Genomic DNA, 10,947 nt, shown 5'->3' with positions numbered 1-10,947 from the left:
AATTTAAATTTTGAACAAAATAAATCTCTCTGCCTTTGGTCTCGCACAGAAATTAATGTCCCCCAATACAAACAATGCTATCCTTCACCCATGCACATTTAAAAGACCTCAGAAGGCTGACTCAGTTCCTGTCTTGGTGGCCACTGCCTCCTCTGCACATCATAAGCTGTGCTGGATGACCGCAGCGGAGACACTGGCTGTTAACTTGTCTAGTCACTGATGATAGGCTGCCTGTCATCCCTCAGCCCTCCCCAGGGAATGAGAGACAAGGACAGCAGAGGGATGCTGCAGCAAGGCCTGCGCTTTACTGAGCCTCAAAAGCTATTCCCTGTTGTCACCTGTGCATGCCATCACTGCCAACACACACTACATCTAAGTTTGAAAAGTCCCCTCCACCTCACGAGGGAGCAGTGCTAACCAGAGTTCAGCAGTGCCATGACCAGCCTAAGACACAGAGTCTTTGCTCCTCCGGCTTCACCTCGACACTAGTGCATGCTGACCGTGAGGCTGGGGACAGTCAAGTATGGGGAGCCAGGAGTGAGCAGAAGCAGAGCCTGATGAACATGAAGAACCACACTGTGCTCCCAAGCTGAGACATGTGCAGGTGACATGCCACCTCCTCACCCAGGCCACTGATGGGGCTTAGGGAGGGCAGAGTGGTGAAATGCCACGGGGACCGGGCATGGACAACAGGGCCTCTGCCCCCACCTGTCATGGTCAATAAAGACTCCTTTCCACAGCTGAAAGCCAGAAGGAAAAGGAAAAGCTAAACTCCAGAGAGATGAGAGCCAAAAGGAAAAAGAAAAGCTTATGTGTAACAAAGCAGGAGCAAACGTTAAGAGGGTCTCACAAGGAAGCCCCTGCCCTGGAGGAATTTGGCTGTCTCCATCAGAGCCACAGATGCATACTGCATGTGGTGTGACAGTCACATAGTCATCACATAGAAATGCTGCCTAACACAGCTATGTGCATGCAGAGTCTAACCATCCTTGCACATGCTTTGGCAAGAATACGTGCGGTGCGGCCTACAGGTACAGCCTGGAGCCACCTGCTAGGTGAGGGGCAGCACTTGTGTGCCCTGGAACCTACAGAGCTGCCTCTGCCAGGAGTGAAACGGTAGAACTGTGCCTGCAAGGAGACAAGGCAGGGAGCTGCTGGGACGTGGGCACTCTGTACTTCTGAACCCTGTGAAATATGGTTCACTACACAAATAACACAATTACAACATTTAAAGTATCACAATTATAAACCAGGCTTTCACAGAGCACTGCACTGCCTCGCCCCATGGGGCAGGGCACTCAGAAGTCTGGCCTGCCTGCACACAGACAGCCAGATGTTCAATGGCAGGTTAGAAGGTAGCTTCAACTGCAGCCCTTGTAGAGGGTTCCCTGCAGATGGCCATTCACAGCTCAATTGTGGGAATGTGTCAAGGATTCCACAGGGTCCAGCAGGGGAGCCGGTGAGGAGCTCACTGCAGGCCAGCAGAGTTTACCTAGCAAGCCTCCATAGGATGAAATCTGCTTGGGTGGCACCCAAAGAACAGCTGACCTATCCTGTTGAGGTACTGCAAGAGGCAGAGCACCGGGTCACCGAGATTGTAGGCCAGGTGGAACCGCCCCAGCCCACAGGGTCCACAGGGGCCACCCATGTACTGAGGCTCCCTCCTCTCAGTGGCTGCCTTGACCTGACAGTTAAGAGTCCTCACCTCCTTGTACACTGGGTCCCCCTGGAGGGATGGCTGATACTGCTCATATGCATCGTGAACACGGCCAGCTTGCCGCTGCAACAAGTACCAGAATTGTGTTCCAGTGACAGAAGCATGCATGGCGCCTGCACAAGCTCACCCTGCACACACCAGCAGACAGACTTACCCATCCAGGGCCAATAGCAGAAACCAGATGAAATTGAGCAGGGGCTGAACAAATGGTTGCCCATCCTCCATTGATGGGTGCTTCTGCATGTATGTTATGAAGACCACCAATGCATGGTTTTTGTTTTTTAAACATAGAAACTTGGAAATAAGAACACCCTGGTGAGTGGAAATACTGCAGGAAGACTTGTTTTTACAGATGCTTAGGAGGACCTGAACCCCTTGAGCTGCTGACCTGGTCCACACCTGTACCCACACAGGACACAATTTTATGGGTCCAGAGGGGGTACCAAAGCTATGTTCAAGGGCATGGCAGGACTGCACCCTGGGCCGTCCCTCATGTGCACGCCAATGCCATGGGTTTTTACACCTTCAGGGGATGAGCATTAAGCCTGGGAAGGGGACACAGCTGCTGAAGGTCAACAGATTAAGAAATGGGGCCAGAACCTGAGCCCATGTCTGCTGAAGCCACTGAGGCATGGCCTCTTTGTACCTATGCATTTGAGCACGTGCAGGGGGTTGGAGCACAAGTGGCTACAGCCTGATGCTTCATGGGGTGCTGGATTTCACGGCCTGGATTTTGCTCAGGGAGGACTTCTCGGGGTCTTAAGCCCCCCTGCTCTTCTCGACCAGTGACAAGGGAAGGGAGCACTCCCCAACAAGGCCAGACCTGGATAGGTAGGGCTGACTGACCACCCGCACCCAGCCCTCCAGGCAGAGGACAATCAGATGCATCAGGGAAACTAGTCACAGCAGGAACTCGTTTATTGAGGAACTCACACAGCTTTTATGTAGAGTGGAGGCTAGGCGGGAACCAATCAGCTGAAAGGTCAGCAAGGCATGGGGGTTCACGCAGGTGAGAGTCCCATAGGACTACATAGCAAGCACAAGCTGATTATGTTCGTGGAACTGTTGTTAACCAATCCCTGACGGTGGTCTGATTTATCGTCATTAACCTTTGAAACAGTCTTTGAGCCCTTGATCTTGCTTACCCGCCAGAGAGTAAGGAGTCAGCCTAAGTTAGTTAACGTGTCATTAGTCCCAACAAGGACTTCCCTCAGCAGCTCCAGAGGTCAAGGAGAAAGAGCTCAGAGGCCATGAGGCAGTGCCAAACCTAGCCCAGAGAAGACACTGCACTGTGCATGGCCAAGCTGGTTCGGGGAATCCTAGTCTGAACAACTCATTTTTAAAGTTACAGATGTCAACAGTGACAAGTGCGTGGCAGGGCTCTACAGCTGTGGATGATGTTAAAGCATCTGTGGGCCTCTGTGACCCTGCTTGACACCATCTGTGTGGAGATGCAGTTGAACTTGATCACAGGGAGAGGACAGAGTCTGGAAGGGGCAAGGTACTGGCTGATGTGTCCTGTGTCACCAGTGAGCAGCCAGAAGGCTTGGTCAGCTCTTATACATGTTTAAATACTTTCAAGATTAACTGTGGGATAGCTAAATATGAAACCAGCCTTCAACGAACTCTTCAACAGATGAATGGATAAAGAAACTGAGATACACACACACACAAACACACACACACACACACACACACACACACACACACACACAATGGAACATTGCTCCGATTTAAAGAATGAGATTATGGCATTTGCCAGTAAATGAATGGAACTGGAGAGTATCATGCTAAGTGAAATAAGCCAGTCCCAAAGAACCAAAGGCTGAATGTTTTCTCTGATATGTGGATGCTAATTCACAATAAGGGTTTGGGGGAGAATGAGGTATTTTGGACTAAACAGGGGAGAGAAGGAAGGGGAGATGGATTGGGAGTAGAAATGATAGTAGAATGAATTGGACATTATTGCCCTGTGTGCATATATGATTACATAACCTGTGTAACTCTGTCATGACAAAGGAGAAATTCTACTCCATTTACGTATGATGTGTCAAATGCTTTGTACCATAATCTATAACTAATTAGAATATATATAAATAAAATATAAACAATTTACAAAATTTAAATAAATAAATAAAAAGATCAGCCATGGGACAGGCAGGCCTGGCAAGAGTAGACTACAGGCCCTCCTGACAAAGGGCTGCTGAGGCAGTGGAGGATGCAGCCTGTCCACATGCTGAAAGGATGGAGACCAAGGGAACAGCTGGGAAGACAGCCCTTAAAAGAGAGCTCCTGCTTCTCAAAGTTTCTGACACCTTGACATCTACTGTGAGCAATGATCAGGTGTGACAAGTGAGCTCTCTGGTCAGCTCTGGTAAACCAACACTCTCCCTCCAGCACGTTGCAGTCAGGGGACACTGTGGCCCACTCAAAGCCATCTCTGGAAGCCCGGGAGGCAACGCAGGTGCAGACGCCACAAAGCCACACTGAATACCTACTGTAGCACCCCTGGGCCACAAACAGGTACAGCTCACTGCGAAATCCCCGGGCTGAGGAGTATTCCACTAGCATGTTAGCACAGCCCTCACCGTCAGTGGAGTGCAGGAAGTGATACTGAGATTCGTAGTAGTTTATTCTTCAAAGGGAAAAGGAAAAAAGGCAGACAGACATGTCACAGAGACTGCTGAAGGCTCCACCTTCCCTGGTCCCCAACTGCATTCCACGTGCACACCTCAACGCACTACAACCCCATGTGAAAACCAGTGACAAGGCTCATCTGACCATAACAGGACTGCTCACACCAACATCCCCAACTTCCTTGTGTTCAAATAACAAATGCCAGAGAGCTGAAGAACAGAAGTTGCCCCAGCAAGACCTCAATTCTCCGAGCTGTGTGAAGCTGCTCCCAAAAACATAAATGCACATGAGGCGGGACAAAAAATGACTAATATTTGATCCATCTGATTACTTGAAGGTGCCTGATTGATGGCTGCATCTGGGTATGCGCTGTGAAGACTGCCAACCCGATGCTTTGCTTTTATAAACAAGCAACTTAAGAAGGGCACAGTGGTACACACCTGAAATTTCAGTGACTCATGAGTCTGAGGCAGGAGGATCCCAAGTTCAAGGCCAGCCTCAACAACTTAGTGAGACCCAGTCTCAAAATAAATAAAAAGGGCTAGGGATGTGGATCAGTGCTCCTGGGTTTGACACCAGTATAAAAAAACAACACAACACCAAAAACAAGCAACTTAAAAAACCATGTAAGAACCTTAAGAAATCCTAACAATGAGTTCCTCCAAAACAGTACCTTGAGCTCTTCTCTCCCATAGATCCCTGATACCACAGAGGACCCTGCGGGTTACCCAATTCTTTTTTGCTTGTTTGTTTTGGTAACAGGGATTGAACCCAGGGGTGCTCAACACCTGAGCAACATCCCCAGTCCTTTATTTTTTATTTTGAGACAGGCTCTCATTAAGTTGCTAAGGTCCTCACTAAATTGCTGAGGCTGGCTTTGAACTCACGATTCTCCTGCCTCAGACTCAAACTGCTGGGATTACAGGCATGTGCCACCACACCTGCCTGGGTCATCCAATTCTCACACCTGCTCGTAACCCCCACACCCGACTCTGGGCTTACTACCCTGGACCCATAAAAGCACCCTTCACACCCCGGACCCAATGCCACCCTAAGAGCCCTTCCCGTCCTCTGAACTGGCTGTAAGAGTATGTATTCCCCCACCTCAAAGGAACTGACACTGGATCCCTGTCCCCTGAGCTGCCTTCATGGCAGTCAGACTTATGTGGAGTCATGTCTCTTGTCTCATATGTCCCCCAGCACCCTCCAAAATCACCTCTTGGATTGGGGGCATCCACACGAGGAGACAGTGCATACCTAAACCCAAACACGAGATCAACTCTTGTTCACACAGTGACAATGTCACAGTGGGGCTGTGATGGACAGCAGCCCCACCTGAGCTGGTCCTGCTCCCAGTTCCCAGCTCCCAGCAAGTGCTGAGTATACTGCAGAAGCCCCATGACCTAGGGACAAGCACCTCACCCCATCCCCAGAGGAAGTCACCATCACTGGCTTGTTCTTAGGTGGGTCTCTAGACTCTGCTTCTCAGCAGGGAAAGGCTGTCCCTGCTATACCAGAACACTGGGCCCTCCTCCTGCCAGGGCTACCAGTGCCCTGTAGGCAGCAGCTGCCAATCCCTTTGTCAACAGAATGTGGTCCATGGTAAGCACCCGGCTTTGTCAGCCAGGTGGACGAGAGGGAGGAGTACAGCCCAGGTTGTTGACACACACAGGTGATCCAATGATGGTGACACTCGTTAGCCTGCAACTGTTCCCAAGAGGCACTCGCTGCCTGAGGTCTCACTCAAAAGTAATCTGTGTTACCTGGAGGCCACTCTCTCCCAACTTTCATAATCCCCAGGGCTTCAGAGGAAGAGGTACTCTGTACCCTGCCGTCTCCACTGCCTGCCAGTGTAGCCTTCCCTCCTGTCGACAGTCACAGGCCAAGAGTCCAAGCACCAGGGCCCCAGATACCAGCTGTCCCCAGGAATGCCACTATCACATCCCAGCAACTGTGCCATTCAGGTCACAGAAAACCTTTACTGAGTGCTTTCTTCCAGTCCCTGAGCAGAGACACTGACCACCCCAAGCAAGACATCCATGATCCCACCCCATGGGCCAAATAAAGCCACAAACACCTCATTAGAAAATGAACTGTTGAGAAAAGAACCAGAGAATGAGGCCGTGGAGGAGCTGCTCCAGGAGGAAGAACGAGAGGGACAAGCAGACTAAGCAAGGATCTGAATGCTCCGTAGGGGCTGGTGGTTAGAGCCAAAGATGGCAGACCAGGCTACTGTCCTGATGCTCCTCCTGGAGCAGTGTAGCTCTCCCCCAGGGCAACTCAGTACCAGGCAGAAATGTCTGGTCCAGCCAGGGAGAGGCAAGCTGGCCAACCCTGCTGCAGAGCTGCCTACCCCTCGACAGTGGAGGACCCCAGGCCTATCTTTCCACAGGATGAGGGCCAGCAGCTGGTGGAGCTGGGCATGGCCCAGTTTCCTGGACCTTCCACTGGACCACTTCAGGGCTCTGGATACAAAAGCCACTCACTCCAGAGAATTTGGATCTATCAGACTAAATACTTTAGCCAGATTTTCTGAAAACAACACAAACAAACCCTCATCCCAAGGAACACGAGGGAAGTGGGCAGTGGCCACAACTGTAATTCAGTGATGTGGAAGACTGAGGCAGAAGGATCGCAAGTTTGAGGCCAGCATGGGCAATTTTGCTAAACCCTGTGTCAAAATAAAAAATAAAAAGGTCTGGGGGTATAGCACAGTGACAGAATGCTCCTGGGTTTAATCCGAACAACAAAACTAAACAAAAAACCCACCAAACTCAAAAAACAGAGGGACACTGCTCTGCTCTTTGTGCTGTGCATCTTGCAAAACCAACTTATTAACTCCAGCTGGGTGCAGTGGTTCACACGTGAAATCCCTAGCAACTCAGGAGGCTGAGGAAGGAGGATTCCAAGTTTGGGGCCAGCCTCAGCAATTTCACAAGGCACTAAGCAACTTAATGAGACTATCTTCAGATAAAGAAAGGGATGGGGATGTGGCTCAGTGGTTAAGTGCCCCTGGGTTTAATCCCTGGTACAAAAACAAAAGAAAACACAATTATTTAATTTCAAAAGAATGCAAAGAAGTCACTGATAAGTTGGTGGGTATACCTGTGTGCGTTCTATGGACTCTAGGGCTATCCAGAGTCACTCCAACTGAAGGTTGTCTGCTAATGCTGCATGCCCCAAAGTGCTACAGACAAGTACTTTCATTTTTGTGACCTACCTGGGTCATGCTAGGAAGGGTGGGCTGTGGTGAAGAGCTAGCCCTGAAGCAAGCCAGGGATGGGCCTTTGCACCAGGCAGAGGTCCAAAGTGTTCCCTTCTCCAGCCACGAGGGCATGAGAGGCAGTGGGGTCTCCCCAGTCTTCCAGCAGACCACAGAAGAGCTTTACCAACTGCACACTCACCCCAAAGGACAGAACAACAAGCCTAGTCTCTGGTCACAGGGCACCAACCTCTCTGTCACAGCAGGGTCAGTACTTTGTCATACTCTGTATGTCTTGCTATGTGCCCATGCACTTGAAGCAGGCCAGTTGGGTGGGCATGGCCACTCCAACTGGGCAGGAGCTACCTCCAGAACAAGATGTGCCCCAGAGCACCAGAGACTGACACACGGGCAATGAAGGGGGTGAAGTAACTAGGGAGGTGCTACATCAGAACAATGGGGCAGCTTGCCACACAGAGGGGTCCTCACCCAGCAGGTCATCAGCCACATCCACTTCTGCCTTCTCCAGGGACTCCAAGACAGCATAGATAAGTCTGCAGCACTGTTTTGCTACAAAACAAATAAACAAAACTCACAAAGTTAGCAACAGACCTGAATCATTCAGAGCAGTTCAGACAAGGCTGGCTGGTGGTGTTCCTTCTACAGACAGCAGTTGTGAACACACCAGCACCAACAGGAACTGAGGACCCCTGTCCTGCATGCAGACCACTCAGTCATGCAGCACAATCACAAAGCTCCCAGTCATGGAGCAAATAAGAAAGGGAGAGAGCTGTTTAGATCAAAATTACAAGTACAGGGCTGGGGTGACGGCTCCAGGGTAGAGTGCTCACCTAGCACACGTGAAGCACCGGGTTTGATCCTCAGCACCACATAAAAATAAATAACTAAATAAAATAAAGGTTTCTAATGTAGTTGAACATTTTTTTCTTGTCCTCCAATTATAATATATCTTACTTAAATAAATATACCATCAAGGAATATACATAAATAAAAATTTGAGTATCTAATAATAAATTACTAGAAATTGGAGCAATAAAATGTTCAAATTTTAAAAAATAAAAAATAAATAAATAAATAAAATAAAGGTATTGTATCCATCTACTCCTAAAAATTAAAAAGGAAACACATGTGTAGTGTAACACCCCAACACCCACAAATCCAGCACTTGAGATACCAGCCATGAATGACCCACAGGAAAAGGACTCTGAGTGTAAAGCATCTGCAGCCAGGGACAGAGGACCTTCTTCCACTTGCAGCCAGAGCCACAGATGTACTGATGCCTTCCACCAGGGCTTTCTTTGGCCATTCTCATTTCAGCTCTCCCACCAGAGCAGAGCACACAGGAAGGGGCAAATACGCTGACCTGGCCGTGACTGAAGAAGAACAATGCTCCTGAGTACATGAGCTCTCGGGCCTCTGCATCTTGCTTTGGGATATGTATCTGCAAAGAGAAGGAACGTGTGAGCAGGGAGCCCAGGATGTGTACCCTATAGACACTGCATGCTGACCTAACTGGGTACGGATGTTCATGTTAAATATGCTCAACCACTAGTGGAGAATGTAAACTAGACTAGTCCCAAAGAATGACAGCCACCTTGCTGGGCAGGCCCTCCTCACAGGAGCTGCATCCCTGTCTCAGCTGCTTCCCAGCCAACAGGTCAGGCTGCCAGTGGAGGGGCACAGCAGACCCACCTGTGCCCACAGACAGGAGGTGAAAAGCAGCCCCTCCCTCAGGCAGCTCAGGAGTTCCAGCAGATGGAGGCAGGACTTGACTCCATCTTCGGTGGAGGCCTGCCTATGCAGGTGCTTCACAAAGAAGTGGGGGAGACATGCCATCCACCTGAAAGCTGAGGGGCAGTGGGGCTCCAGGACAGGGTCTCCTGGGGACGATGAATCACTGGCATATGTTGATTATTCAATAAGGGTCAGCTCTTATTAGTTGTATTAAAAGGCTCTTTGGAAGAGTGGGTAGAAAAAGTCACTCTTGATAAAAGCACAGTTATGAGGACATGAAAAACACTTTTAGTTTATCTTTTAACAAAGAACACAAAAATGTTTCAATATGCTCAGCTTTGAAGGTTATGTAGAAAAAACCCATCAGGTTAGAAATATACTAAATAGGTAGATAGTAACTGCCTCTAATTATGGGTATATTTTCTTGGTTTTTAAAACTTCTTTACTCTCCAAAGTTTTCAGAATGTGCATATAGTCCATGTGCAAGGAAGACAAAACAAATGCCGCACGAGTGACCAGGGCTCCCCAGGACGAGTCAGGCCAGGTGACTGAGGGGGCAGGGCGCAGGGATGCTTCTCTTCGGGTGTATCAGCATCTCAAGGGGTCTGTACTATGAAGCTTCATGCCTTTCTCCAGTGATATCAACTCAATTCTTTTTGGTCAACCAACCTTGATTAATATTCTAATGTTTCTGAAAAACCATACAAGCCCCCCCTGCCTTGAAGGAAGGAGCTTCTGGGAAGTTATTGTTTATATTCTGAGGGCTGTAAAAGTACAAAAAGATGTAATGAACATCTTAGACCCCCTCCACACTGACCCTGACACACTGTCCCATGCTACTCCAGCAGTCCCCATTTGTCCCTCCTCCATCTCCAGGTAGGGAACCCTGCTCTAGAGCAGCACCCAGCATTCCTCTCTGTCCAGCCTGTCTCCCCTGGTACCTCTATTTGATCTGTTTCTACTTAGTGTGCTATTCTACTGTTCCTTCCACCATGATTCCTCTCCTCCCCAGCCAGAGTGAGCCGCCGCAGAAATAATAGTGGCCTTGCGTGGCATACTCAGATTTCTATTCTACCTTTGAGACACACTACAGGGGACTCTGCAAGAAAACAAGCTCCTCTGAGGTGCAGCTTCAGGGGGAAATAAAGATACTACAGGTTGGACATCCACAATCCAAAAATCTGAAATCTGAAGAGCTCCCAGGTTGAACTTCTGGAGTGTGGATAGGTAAATTTCACACCATGAAAATTTCACACCATGAGCACGTTCAAAACACAGGTGCACTAAAAATACATAAAATGACCTCTAAGCTGTGTGTGCAAGGTATATTCACATATGGATTTCATGTTTAGACTTGAATCACACCCCAAGATATCTCATTCTGTATATCCAAATATTCCAAAATCTGAAATGCTTTTGGTCCCAAGTAGTTCGGATAAGGGAAACCCAACTTGTATGAGTCTCAGCCGGAAGGTTTGAGGACTCAATTCAATTAGGAATATAAATATTCTTGATTTGATTCTGTGGACTCTTCCCTCCCAGAGCTCATCACAGGTGCCATGCTAATCAACAGGGCACTGAACACCTAGGATGGGCCTGGCCTGTGCTAGGCAGGCAGGGATGAGCAGGGAAGTCT

The 10,947-nt window shown here is 49.0% G+C and overlaps 1 pseudogene; it reads right to left on the bottom strand.

Annotated features, from left to right (window-relative positions):
• Nucleotides 1–1,409: 1,409 nt before the first annotated feature.
• On the bottom strand, nt 1,410–10,166 carry LOC124961267 (Golgi to ER traffic protein 4 homolog; annotated as a pseudogene).
• Between the last annotated feature and the right edge of the window lie 781 nt (nt 10,167–10,947).

This window comes from Sciurus carolinensis, chromosome 12 (genome assembly GCF_902686445.1).
Source record: "Sciurus carolinensis chromosome 12, mSciCar1.2, whole genome shotgun sequence".
NCBI classification, from domain to species: domain Eukaryota; kingdom Metazoa; phylum Chordata; class Mammalia; order Rodentia; family Sciuridae; genus Sciurus; species Sciurus carolinensis.
Note: the sequence above shows the minus strand (reverse complement) of the source record. Positions and strands in the feature narration are given on the sequence as shown.